Raw genomic sequence first — 14,968 nt, forward strand, 5'->3', positions numbered from 1 at the left:
AGAGAAAAAAAATGAAACGATGTATAAATAATGGCAAGAAATCAATACAGTGCCTGTGTTTAGTAATGTTAGGACTTTTGTATATAATGAGAATGTTCTTGTTTGTATGCTATTTAAAAAGGCATGTGTATGAGGTATAAAGCAGGGCATTACTCTGTTTGATCGTCCTTCTGTTCCGAAGACGTGAACGACTTCAAAGAACAATGGCATAGTACTAATTGCTTGCCTTTTATATTTCGAGAAAATTATTAATAATCGAAAATCGTTTTTTTTTTTTTAATATTTTAAGATCTATACAGGCAGTTGAACCAATTGACGAAGCACTTTTGCCACTCTGATTGAGGTATCTCCAAAAACTGCATTCTGAACGCATCAACAGCTTCTTCAGGTGTCCAAAAAGTTGACATTTCATTTCCTTTTTTAAATGCGGGAATCAAACCATTTGCTGCCAAGTCAGGGTTATACGGCGGTGACAGTTGTCTGAGCCGATGTGTGAGATATCGCATTGTCGTGTACGCAGAGAAGGACTATGATTTCTCGCCAAAAAAAAAAACATTCTCAGACATTTCTTTCCTGGCGTTACATACAAATTCGCAAACTTATTATAGCCTGTACCACAGTAGTGGTGAAGGGTGTAAAATGTGGGGCGTTGGTAAAGTATTTATTAATTTTATGTTATTTTCATTTTTATACCCTCCACCATAGGATGGGGGTATATTAACTTTGTCATTCCGTTTGTAACACATAAGACCCCATAAAGTATATTCTGGGTCGTGGTGAAATTCTGAGTCGATCTGAGCATGTCCGTCCGCCCGTCTATTGAAATCACGCTAACTTGCAAATGGGCCATATCGGTCCACTTTTACGTATAGCCCCCATATAAACGGACTCCCAAATTTGGCTTGCGGATCCTCAAGAGAAGCAAATTTTATCCGATCCGGCTGAAATTTGGTACATGGTGTTAGTATATGGTGTCAAGGAGCCACCGTGGTGCAATGGTTAGCATGCCCGCCTTGCATACACAAGGTCATGGGTTCGATTCCTGCTTCGACCGAACACAAAAAATTTTTTCAGCGGTGGTTTATCCCACCTCAGTAATGCTGGAGACATTTCTGAGGGTTTTAAAGCTTCTCTAAGTGGTTTCACTGCAATGTGTAACGCCGTTCGGACTCGGCTATAAAAAGGACACCGAACACCAAAAAGTTTTTCAGCGGTGGATTATCCCACCTCAGTAATGCTGGAGACATTTCTGAGGGTTTCAAAGCTTCTCTAAGTGGTTTCACTGCAATGTGGAACGCCGTTCGGACTCGGCTATAAAAAGGAGGTCCCTTGTAATTGAGCTTAACATGGAATCGGGCAGCACTCAGTGTTAAGAGAAAAGTTCACCAATGTGGTATCACAATGGACTGAATAGCCTAAGTGAGCCTGAAGCAAATTTCATCCGATGCGGCTGAAATTTGGTACATGGTGTTAGTATATGGTCTCTAAGAACCATGCAAAAATTGGTCCACATCGGTTCATAATTATATATAGCCCCCATATAAACCGATCCCCAGATTTGGCTTGCGGAGCCCTAAGAGAAGCAAATTTCATCCGATCCGGCTGAAATTTGGTACATGATGTCAGCATATGATCTCTAACAATCGTGCAAAAATTGGTCCACATCGATCCATAATTCTATATAGCCCTCATATAAACCGATCACCAGATTTAGCTTGCGGATCCTCTAAGAGAAGCAAATTTCATCAGATCTGGCTGAAATTTGGTACACGATGTCAGCATATGATCTCTAACAACCATGCAAAAAGTGGTCGATAGCGGTCCATAATTATATATACCCCCATATAAACCCATCCCCAGATTTGGCTTGCGGAGCCTCTAAGAGAAGCAAATTTTATCCGATCCGGCTGAAATTTGGTACATGATGTCAGCATATGATCTCTAACAACCATGCAAAAATTGGTCCATATCGGTCCATAATTATATATAGCCCCCATATAAACCGATCCCCAGATTTGACCTCCGGAGCCTCATGGATGAGCAAAATTCATCCGATTCGGTTGAAATTTGGTACGTGGTGTTAGTTTATGGTCTCTAACAACCATGCAGGAATTGGTCTATATCGGTCCATATTTATATGTAGCCCCCATATAAACCGATCCCTAGATTTGAACTCCGAAGCCCCTTGGAAGAGCAAAATTCATCCGACCCGGTTGAAATTTGGTACATGGTGAAATGTGGTATATTGCGCTAGTATATGGCAGCTAACAACCATGCCAAAATTGGTCCATATCGGTCTATATTTATATATAGCCGATCCCCAAAAATAATCTACCAAAATTTTATTTCTATAGAAAATTTTGTCTAAATTTTATTATTATAGAAAATTTTGTCAAAATACTATTACTATACAAAATTTTGTCAATAAAAAAAAAACAAAAAAATAAATAAATAAAAATAAAAAATTTTATTTCGCATTGTTGTTGTTTTTATTGCAGCTTAAAACCATACATTGACTAAACTACAAGTATAGCTTACCCAACAGAGGAAAAGAATGTTTGTCAAATTTATTTGGGCAAAGCCCTGTAGACTGCAAGATGGTTGGATGGACGCACGTTTCGGAATTACCACATTCCTCATCAGCATCCTCTACTTGCAGCAAAACTATCAACCAATTATCAGAATAAATTCAGGCAGTTCATTAAACCCAACAATGAACCACACTTGAACCTCCCGAAAAATGGTTTTGTATGAGAGCCGGCTTATGCCGAAATAAATTCAAAACAAATTTTGTCAAATTTTATTGCTATAGAAAATTTTATCAAAATTTTATTTCTATAGAAAATATTGTCAAATTTTATTGCTATAGAAAATTTTGTCAAAATTTTATTTCTATAGAATTTTTTTTTTTTTTTTTTTTTAAATTTTATTTCTACAGAAAATTTTCTCAAACTGAATTATATACGTACTTAATCGGCCTTTTTTTTAATTTTTACCCCGTATGGACTAACATGCATTTGAGAAGATGGTGTTAAGAAGTGTTAAGATACCTTGCCATCGGCAACCTACGTAATTCTATTGTGGATGACAGACTGTAGTAGAAATTGCTACGCAACCCATGGTGGAGGGTACATAAGATTCGGCCTGGCCGAACTTACGGCCGTGTATACTTGTTTATTTATTAAATTTATTATAATTAAAACTAAAATAAATAAAACAAAAGCTATCGGCTTTAATTTTTGTAATTTATTGGCCTTTGTAATTGACCTGACGCTGAATGTAAGGCAAATTCTGTGACATATGTTTTCGCTTTTTGAAGTGAGCTTAAGTCAATAGACCTCGCCAAATATTTTATTACTTGTTTTTATTGTCGTAAATCAACTCTCTTACAAACTTTAAGTTTTTTTTTTAATGTCGAAACTTTTTACAAGAATATTACCACCAAAAAAAAATGTTTTCCAAATATTCTTTCTCTCGCGAAAAGTCTGAAAACTTTTACAACCCATTAGGCCAAGCAGCTTTCTTTTTTTTTTGGTTAACGTAAAACCCAAGAATGCTAAATTACACTTTTTTATGCGATGCACATTTAAATAAAGATTAGCAAAGACAATTTTTTTCAACTTCTGTCATTTTGTAAATTTCATTTAAAAACATGAATTTGCGTAAACTGTTTTTGTGTAGGCCTCTTCGCAAGTGTAAAACTTTGTCGTAGTGATGGTTGGCGAAAATTTCAATTTTACTAAATAATATGCAAATAACGTACACTTTTTTTCTCCAAAGCATCTTTCCAAATTAAGATTAATGATCTTTTTGCTTAAAGTTTTTTTTTTCGTTTTGGATATTTTGTACAAATCATTTGGTTTTATTAACATGAAATTCTCAAAAGGACAAAACAAAATTTAGAAGCAGGTAAATGACATTGTTATTGGCTGAAATTTTTTCATACTACGAACAGTAAAGGGAAAGTAAATATTTTCAATAAATTTGGGGTGGACTTTAATGTTTCGTGATGTAATTCGTAAAATTATATATGTTCATTAAATGAAGCTACGAATAAATTGAATATCACTTCTATAAATTTACCATTTTTGTCGAAATCAGAAAAACATATATATGGGAGCTATATCTAAATCTGAACCGATTTCAACCAAATTTGGCACGCATAGCTATAATGCTAATTCTACTCCCTGTGCAAAATGTCAACCAAATCGGAGTTAAAAATTTGCCTCTGTGGTCATATGAGTGTAAATCGGGCGAAAGCTATATATGGAAGCTAAATTGTGAAAAATTTTAAGCAAATTAGGGAAAAACTCTGGCTTCTGGGGCCATATAAGTCCATATCGGGCGAAATATATATGGGAGCTATATCTAAATCTGAACCGATTTCAACCAAATTTGGCACGCATAGCTACAATGCTAATTCTACTCCCTGTGCAAAATTTCAATTAAATCGGAGTAAAAGATTGGCCACTGTGGTCATATGAGTGTAAATCGGGCGATTTCAATAAAATTTGGCACACTTGACTACACTACTAATTGTACTCTTAGTGCAAAATTTCAACTAAATTGGGGTAAAACTCTGGCTTCTGGGACCGTATTAGTCCATATCGGGCGAAAGATATATATGGGAGCTATATCTAAATCTGAACCGATTGCAATAAAATTTGGCACACTTGACTATAGTACTAATTGTTCTTCTTGTGCAAAATTTTAAGCAAATTAGGGAAAAACTCTGGCTTCTGGGGCCATATAAGTCCATATCGGGCGAAATATATATATGGGAGCTATATCTAAATCTGAACCGATTTCTTCAAAAATCAATAGGGTTCTATTCTGAACCAAAACACATACCTGTGCCAAATTTGAATTCGATTGGACTAAAACTGCGACCTAGACTTTTGATTAGAAAAATGTGTTCACGGACAGACGGACATGGCTATATCGACTCAGGAGCCCACCCTGAGCATTTTTCCCAAAGACACCATGTGTCTATCTCGTCTCCTTCTGGATGTTGCAAACATATGCACTAACTTATAATATTCTGTTTCACATTGTGGCGCAGGGTATAAATATGAAATAAATAGATACAGTTTGTCAAGAAAGTGTTTTGACAATGGGATCAAAATTATGTTTTGTTCCAAAATTAAATATAATGAAATTTTAAAATAATATTTTATTATGTATTTTGCAAAGTATACATACGTACACAGAATTAAAAATTTAATAAAATATTTAATATTTCAATTTTTCAATTTTTTTTTTGGATTTGAAATAGTTGGGAATGTCAAAAGACTTTCTTGACAGACTGTATGTATGTTATTGTCCGGAATCACACACTGGAATGAGCGTTTATCAGGTTTAAATTAGCGCTCATCTTTCACAGTCTTCTCTTTAAATAAACACATAAGAGTAAAAACAAGTATATACGGCCGTAAGTTCGGCCAGGCCGAATCTTATGTACACTCCACCAAGGATTGCGTAGAAACTTCTACTGAAGCCGATGACAAGGTATCTTAAAACTTCCTAACAGCGTAATAAATACAACATAGTCCATACATGGTATATATTAAACTAAAAAGGCCGATTAAATACGTATATAATTAAGTTTAAAGTTTCTATAGAAATACAATTTTGACAAAATTTTCTATAGAAGTAAAATTTTGACAAAATTTTCTATAGAAATAAAATTTTGTCAAAATTTTCTATAGAAATAAAATTTTGACAACATTTTCTATAGAAATAACATTTTGACAATGTTTTCTATAAAAATAAAATTTTGGTAGATTATTTTTGGCTCGAGTGGCAACCATGATTATGAACCGATATGGACCAATTTTTGTGTGATTGGGGATCGGCTATATATAACTATAGACCGATATGGACAAATTTGAGCATGGTTATTAGCGGCATTATACTAACACCACGTTGCAAATTTCAACCGGATCGGATGAATTTTGCTCCTCCAAGAGGCTCCGGAGATCAAATCTGGGGATCGATTTATATGGGGGCTATATATAATTATGGACCGATATGGACCAATTTTTGCATGGTCCTTAGAGAACATATACCAACACCATGTACCAAATTTCAGCCGGATCGGATGAAATTTGCTTCTCTTAGAGGCTCCGCAAGCCAAGTCAGGGGATCGGTTTATATGGGGGCTATATATAATTATGGACCAATTTTTGCATGGTTGTTAGAGACCATATACTAACACCATGTACCAAATTTCAGCCGGATCGATGCCAAATTTCGGGGTCCGTTTATAGGGGGCTATACGTAAAAGTGGACCGATATGGCCCATTTGCAATACCATCCGACCTACATCAATAACAACTACTTGTGCCAAGTTTCAAGTCGATAGATTGTTTCGTTCGGAAGTTAGCGTGATTTCAACAGACGGACGGACGGACATGCTCAGACCGACTCAGAATTTCACCACGACCCAGAATATATATACTTTATGGGGTCTTAGAGCAATAGTTCGATGTGTTACAAACGGAATGACAAAGTTAATATACCCCCATCCTATGGTGGAGGGTATAAAAATATATATTAAATAAAATTACTACTTTTCCCCCAAGTAACATTAACCACATACACACTTTCACATTTACCACATGCACATAGTTTCATAGTTTCACAGTGTTTGTCGATTGCATGCACATCAAACGAAATATTAAAATATACAGTAAGCAGCAAAATTCATGGTATCCATGGTACCAATAGTAATTTTTTACAAAAATTCTATCACAGAGAGTTGCAGTCGTAAGAATACTTCGGGGTAAAAATCTAAATCTGAACCCATTTCAATAAAAATCACAGAGAGTTGCAGTCGTAAGAATACTTCGGGGTAAAAATCTAAATCTGAACCCATTTCAATAAAATTTAGCCCACTTAACTATAGTACCAATTTTTATACCCTTCACCACTACTGTGGTACAGGGTATAATAAGTTTGTGCATTTGTACATTCGAATATTTTAACAGTCTCGAAAAACTTGCAAAATATCAGCCAAATCGGTTCAGATTTAGATATAGCTCCCATATATAGCTTTCACCCGATTTACACTCATATGACCACAGAGGCCAATTTTTTGCTACGATTTAATTGAAATTTTGCACAGGGAATAGAATTAGCATTGTAGCTATGCGTGCCAAATTTGGTTGAAATCGGTTCAGATTTAAATTTTGAGTCTATAGATTTTGTAAAAGTCTATCAAATCCTGTCCAAATCGAGTGATATTTAAATGTATGTATTTGGGACAAACCTTTATATATAGCCGCCAACAAATTTGACGGATGTGATATTGTATCGAAAATTTAGATCTGCAAAGTGGTGCAGGGTATAATATAGTCGGCCCCGCCCGACTTTAGACTTTCCTTACTTGTTATTCTTGTGAAAATTTTAAAGCAAATTAGGGAAAACCTGTGGCTTCTGGGGCCATATAAGTGCATATCGGGCAAAAGATATATATGGGAGCTATATCTAAATTTGCACCGATTTTCTCATTAGGGTTCCATTCTGACCCAAAACAGAAACATGTGCCAAATTTGAAGTCGATTGGACTAAAACTGCGACCCGGGCATTGATCACAAAAATGTGTCCACAGACAGACGGACGGAAGGACATACCATAATGTACTAAATAGTCTAAGTGAGCCTGGAATAAGTTCCACTTTAACCTAACCTTTAACCTAAGGACATAGGGACAAGGCTATGGTATATCGACTCAGCCTAAGCAATATTGCCAAAGACACCTAGAATTGCAGCTACACTGAAAAAAAGCATGACCGGTTCCAAAGATTTTGTCTTTACTATTACAATTTTGGTATTGATTCCGAGCCAAAGAAGCGGAGAATACAAGTAAGGATACTTTTAAGACACAATTCTCTTTTTATACCCTCCACCGTAGGATGGGGGGTATATTAAATTTGTCATTCCGTTTGTAATACATCGAAATATTGCTCTAAGACCCCATAAAGTATATATATTCTGGGTCGTGGTGAAATTCTGAGTCGATCTAAGCATGTCCGTCCGTCTGTTGAAATCACGCTAACTTCCGAACGAAACAAGCTATCGACTTGTAACATGTTACAAGTAGTTGTTATTGTCGTAGGTGGACGGTATTGGAAATGGGCCATATCGGACCACTTTTACGTATAGCCCCCATGTAAACCGACGCTCAGATTTGGCTTGCGGAGCCTCTAAGAGAAGCAAATTTGATCCGATCCGGCTGAAATTTTGTACGTGGTGTTAGTATATGGTCTCTAACAACCATGCAAAAATTGGTCCAAATCGGTCAATAATTATATATAGTCCCCATATAGACCGATCCCCAGATTTGGCTTTCGGAGCCTCTAACAGAAGCAAATTTCATCCGATCCGGCTGAAATTTGGTACATGGTGTTAGTATATGGTCTCTAACAACCATGCAAAAATTGGTCCACATCGGTCCATAATTATATATAGCCCCCATATATAGCTTGCGGAGCCTATAAGAGAAGCAAATTTCATCCGATCCGGCTGAAATTTGGTACATGGTGGTAGTATATGGACTTTAAAAAGCATGAAAAAATTGGTCCACATCAGTCCATAAATATATATAGCCCCCATATAAACCGATCCCCAGATTTCGCTTGCGGAGCCTCTAAGAGAAGCAAATTTCATCCGATCCGGCTGAAATATTTTACATATTGTAAGTATATGGTCTCTAACAACTATGCAAAAATTGGTCAACACCGGTCCATAATTATATATAGCCCCCATATAAACCTATCCCCAGATTTGGCTTGCGGGGCCTCTAAGAGAAACAAATTTAATCCGATCTGGCTGAAATTTGGTGCATGGTGTTAGTATATAATTATATATAGCCCCCATATAAACCGATCCCCCGATTTGGCTTGCGGAGCCTCTAAGGGAAGTAAATTTCATCCGCTCCGGCTGAAATTTGGTACATAGTATATGGCCTTTAAAAAGCATGGGTCCATAAATATATATAGCCCCCATACAAACCGATCTCCAGATTTCGCTTGCGGAGCCTCTAAGAGAAGCAAATTTCATCCGATTGGCTTGCGGAGCCTCTAAGAGAAGCAAATTTCATGCGATCTGACTGAAATTTGTTACATGGTGTTAGTATATGGTCTCTAACAACCATGCAAAAATTCGTCCACATCGGTCCATAATTATATATTGGCCCCATATAAACCGATCCCCAGATTTGGCTTGCGGAGCCTCTAAGAGAAGCAAATTTCATCCGATCCGACTGAAATTTTGTACATGGTGTTAGTATATGGTCTCTAACAACCATGCAAAAATTGGTCCACAGCGGTCTATAATTATATATAGCCCCCATATAAACCGATCCCCCGATTTGGCTTGCGGAGCCTCTAAGAGAAGCAAATTTCATCCGATCCGACTGAAATTTGGTACATGGTGGTAGTATATGGTCTTTAAAAACCATGCAAAAATTGGTCCACATGGGTCCATAAATATATATAGACCCCATACAAACCGATCTCCAGATTTCGCTTGCGGAGCCTCTAAGAGAAGCAAATTTCATCCGATTGGCTTGCGGAGCCTCTAAGAGAAGCAAATTTCATCCGATCTGACTGAAATTTTGTACATGGTGTTAGTATATGGTCTCTAACAACCATGCAAAAATTGATCCACAGCGGTCTATAATTATATATAGCCCCCATATAAACCGATCCCCCGATTTGGCTTGCGGAGCCTCTAAGAGAAGCAAATTTCATCCGACCCGGTTGAAATTTGGTACGTGGTGAAATTTGGTATATTGCGTTAGTATATGGCCGCTAGGGAGCCACCGTGTTGCAATGGTAAGCATGCCCGCCTTGCATACACAAGGTCATGGGTTCGATTCCTGCTACGACCGAACACCAAAAAGTTTTTCAGCGATGGAGTATCCCACCTCAGTAATACTGGTGACATTTCTGAGGGTTTCAAAGCTTCTCTAAGTGGTTTCACTGGAATGTGGAACACCGTTCGGACTCGGCTATAAAAAGGAGGTCCCTTGTCATTGAGCTTAACCCTTTCACTACCGAAATAAACCTAATGACAAAAACTTTTATTTTTCTTCTTTTTTTACTTGTACTACCAGAATGTAGAACAAAAATTGTCATTTTGAAAACCTACCTCAATTACTTCATGAGCTATATGAGCTTGTTCTGAAAACTTGATTCTTGAATTGTGACCAACTGACCTTACGAGAATAAACGCTGATTGGCCTATAATATCTTTCAAAGTATGAGAAAAAATACAAGAAAAAATCCGTAAAAATATCAGCTATAGTTTTTGTATAAATGTCCATTTAGTAGAAACATACAGTACAAAAATTGTCTCAATTTTTCGTATTTTTCGTTTATTGTTAAAGAAGTTTGTAAAAATGTATTTTAGACCTCACCAATATGGACCACCACTGTGGTGTCACAATGGTCTGAATAGTCTAAGTGAGCCTGATACATCGGGCTGCCACATAACCTAACCTAGTATATGGCCGCTAACACCCATTCCAAAATTGGTCCATATCGGTCTATAGTTATATATATCCCCAAAAACAATCTACCAAAATCTTATTTCTATAGAAAATTTTATTACTATAGAAAATTTAGTCAACATACATTTTATTACTATACCCAACAAAACGTATGATTATTGGTTGGTAACTTCGACTTTTTTGGGAGTGGAAAATCTTACTCAGAATTGACATCATTGTTGTTGTTGTTGCCATCAATCCCTGTAGTTGTTTTCTTCGCCGTTTTGTGGGTTGTTGAATTTAAAATTGCTGCATTTTTGTTGTTGGGTGTAATTGGAATTCCGTTCGGGCTATTCTTTTTAGTACAAGAACTAATAATTTAGTTCATATTTAAGTGGGAAGAATTCCGCAGTCTTTCATTGGATTTTATTTCTATAGAAAATTTTGTCAACATTTTATTTCTATTATATTGCTTTGTACTCAAGATGCAAAAAGACAACAAATTTAAAGACAATTTCATTAAATTTAAAGATTTTTTTCGGAATTATTAAAGTCAAGTTGACCTTAGCCCAAACGTTTTTTCCCTCATGTTATGATACCCATTTTTAAGTGAAATCACTTAATTATAAAGACAATACGACTTCATTGAAAAGTTTATCGATTTTTGGACAAGGAAAAAAACTTTATATTAGAGAAATGCGTCTTCTATGCTAAGCAAAATTTGCATTCGTATTTTAAAGACATGAAATCTTTGACCTCAACGACAATATTTTTTTCAGTGTATGTGAGAAGACGATGGACAGTGGTGGTGAAAAGTGGTTCAATTTGGGAGCAATAATTATCGTTCCTTGGGAAATTAGAATTTAAAAGCCAAATTGAATCATCTCACTCCGCCAGATCTACACTAAAGACTGGGAAAAGTTGCACTAGCTAGCAAAGAAACATTTGTCTAGTTCGGCTTGTCGGATTGGTATCTGGCATTTGCTTTTCAATAGCTTAATAATCAATCACTACATTAATCTTGATGTCCAATAAGCTCGTATTAAAATTGTAATACTAATTCATTCAAAAGAAATTTCTTCATTCAACTAAACTTCAAAGGTACAACATCAAAAGCAATGCAAAGGATCAGAAAAATAAGTGATTCCATTTTATGAAAACCCCACGTAAAATTCATTGCAGATGATCCAAGTTTGCACTATATCCGGATCACACGTTGGAGTTCCAAAGTACTTTTTTGGAAGCTTTTTTACTTTATAGGGTCTGATAGCAATATTTTGATATGTTACAAACAGAATGACCATCATTTTATACCCCCATCACCATTCTATGGTAGAGGAGTATGAAAATAAGCACTACAATTTGTTTAAGTGTGGTTTGGAAAACCACCATTGGTGCCATGACTTTTGCCATTCACTGTATATCAGTTAATAAATGAATTAATTTTTCAAAGCAAAGAGCCATTTAATAATATGCTTTAATAATTACACACACTTTTTTATTTCGTTTTGTTTACTGCCACAAAGCGAAAAACCACAAAAATATAGTGGGAAAAATCTATGGATTTTTGAGCTGAACATTACGAAGTATGCAACCAAACCCAAGCAAATCTAAGCAGGCAAGGCAAGTTGGTAGTGGCTAAACAAAACCCCGACACAACCCAAACGGAACTTAAGAGAAATTATTCAACCACAAATAGCAGAGGTTCGAAAAAAAAATAATAAATAAACAACAAGGAAAACAATATGAGTAGCGAAAGAGCTAAGAGTGTGGTAGTACAGCGGTAGCTTAAAAATCTCCGGACTACCACAAAAAGGTTTGTTTAACAACCACTTGAAGTTTCTTGTAGTTGTTGTTGCTGTTCTTGCTGAAAATCTCTCCTCACTTTAGTTGTGATGCTGGGCAAGAAGCAGAGTATGCGATTTTTATATCAAAAAAGAAATTTACAAAGAGCAGTTCAAATCGTAAACAAAAACTGGTATGTCCTTAAGGCAGCTAAGCAAAAATATTTCAAGAAACGAATAAGAACAAAAACAAGAAAAAAACGTGACTTTTGTCATACTCTTTGAATTTCTTTAGATTTTGTATTGCATTGCATAGGGTCTGAGGAACTGGGGACATTTTCCTAGTAGTGCACTGCAAAGCTATTTCAGTTATTGTTGGCAGTTTAGTAGGATGTAGAGATATCGATTGAGAATATGGGGATTTTACAATATATGGGAATGTGAAAAAGTGGAAAATGTATACAAACGAGGGCGATTTTCTAACTTTTTCAAATGTACATTCAGAAAAGAACTCGTCGTATATACGAATAAGAAATTATCGATTGCCACTCGATCCAAAAAAAAATCGATCAAAATTTGGAAAAGATTTTACCAAAAACTACAAACCGAAGAAAAGTCAAAATTTTATTTCTATAGATAATTTTCACAAAAATTTATTTCCGTCGAAAATTTTGTAAAAATTTTATTTAAAAAAAAAATTTGTCCAAATTTTATTTCTATAGAAAATTTTGTCAAAATTGTATTAATATTGAAAATTTTGTAAATTTTTTTTGTATAGAAAATGGTGACAACATTTTATTTCTATACAAAATTTTGAAAAAATTTTTATTTCCATAGAAAATTTTGACAAAATTTTATTTCTATAGAAAAATTTGTCAAAATTTTATTTCTATAGAAAATTTTATCAAAATTTTATTTATATAGAAAATTTTATTAAAATTTCATTTCTATAGAAAATTTTGTCAAAATTGTATTTCTATGGAAAATTTTGTAATTTTTTTTGTATAGAAAATTTTGTCAAAATTTTATTTCTATAAAAAATTTTATCAAAATTTTTTTTTTCCATAGAAAATTTTGTCACAATTTTATTTCTAAAAAAATTTGACACAATTTTATTTTTATACAAAATTTTTAAAAAAATTTATTTCTATAGAAAATTTTGTCAACATTTTATTTCTATAGAAAATTATATAATTTTTTTCTATTGAAAATTTTATCAAAATTTTATTTCTATAGAAAATTTTGTCAAAATTTTATTTCTATAGAAAATTTTGTCAATTTTTGTTTTTGTATAGAAAATTTTGTCAACATTTTATTTCTATAAAAAATTTTGTCAACATTTTTTTTTGTATAGAAAATTTTGACAAAATTTTATTTCTATAGAAAATTTTGTCACAATTTTATTTCTAAAGAAAATTTTTTCAAAATTGTATTGTATATATAGAATAGTTTTTTTTCAATTTTTTTTGTGTAGAAAATTTTGACACAATTTTATTTTTATACAAAATTTTTAAAAAATTTTATTTCTATAGAAAATTATATAATTTTTTTCTATTGACAATTTTATCAAAATTTTATTTCTATAGAAAATTTTGTCAAAATTTTATTTCTATAGAGAACTATGTCAATTTTTTTCTATTGAAAATTTTGTCAACATTTAATTACTATAGAAAATTTTGTCACAATTTTATTTCTATAGAAAATTTTGTGAACATTTTATTTTTACAGAAAATTTTGTAAATTTTTTTCTATCGAAAAATTTGTCAACACTTTATTGCTATAGAAAGTTTTGTCAATTTTGTTTCTATTAAAAAAATTTTCGAAATTCGTTTTATATTGAAAATTTTGTCAAAATTTTATTTCTATAGAACATTTGGTCAAAATGTGTGTCTATAGAAAATTTTGACAAAATTTGTATTCTTTTGAAAACTTTGTTAAAACTTTATTGCTATAGAAAAATTTATTTCTATTTCATTAGTCTAGAAATCGACTTAAAGTGGAATGGTAATCCCTTTTTATAATGCAAATGAAAGTTTTAATCTAGTTAAAGTGAGTTTTGGAAGCATACTGTGAATGCGGTAAAACCACGGTGGCCACCGTTAGTAGAATTTGAACAGAACTGGTAGATTTTTTACTCTTTGGTAGATTGGTATAATTCTTGATGTATTGGTAGATTTTGGAAAATATTCCACTCCAACTACTTCACAAATTCTTGATAGAATATTTCTTAGAATAACATTTTGACAACATTTTCTAAGGAAATAAAATGTTGACTAAATTTCCAATAGAAAAAAAATTTGACAAAATTTTCAATAGACAAAAAAAAATTGACAAAATTTTTCTGTAAAAGTAATATTTTGACAAAATTTTCTATAAAAATAAAATTTTGACAAAATTTTCTATAGAAATAACATTTTAACAAAAAAATCTATAAAAATAAAATTTTGACAAAATTTTCTAAAGAAATACAATTTTGACAACTGTTTTTACAGAAATAGAATTTTAACAAAAATAGAAATACAATTTTGATAAAGGTTTTCTATAGAAATAAAATTTCGACAACATTTTATAGAAATCAAATTTTTACAAAATTTTCGACATTATTTTATAGAAATCAATTCTTTTCCAAATTTTCTATAGAAATAAAATTTTCACTAAAATTTCTACTGAAATAAAATTTTCATTAAAAT

At 33.4% G+C, this 14,968-nt stretch overlaps 1 protein-coding gene across 1 annotated transcript in view; it reads right to left on the reverse strand.

Moving 5' to 3' along the window:
• Positions 1-14,968, reverse strand: part of beat-IIIa (beaten path IIIa) — a 110,376-nt gene that overhangs the window by 88,847 nt on the left and 6,561 nt on the right. The gene's annotated exons all lie outside the window — the stretch shown is intronic.

The sequence above is a fragment of the Haematobia irritans genome, chromosome 2, assembly GCF_050003625.1.
Source record: "Haematobia irritans isolate KBUSLIRL chromosome 2, ASM5000362v1, whole genome shotgun sequence".
Lineage (NCBI taxonomy): Eukaryota > Metazoa > Arthropoda > Insecta > Diptera > Muscidae > Haematobia > Haematobia irritans.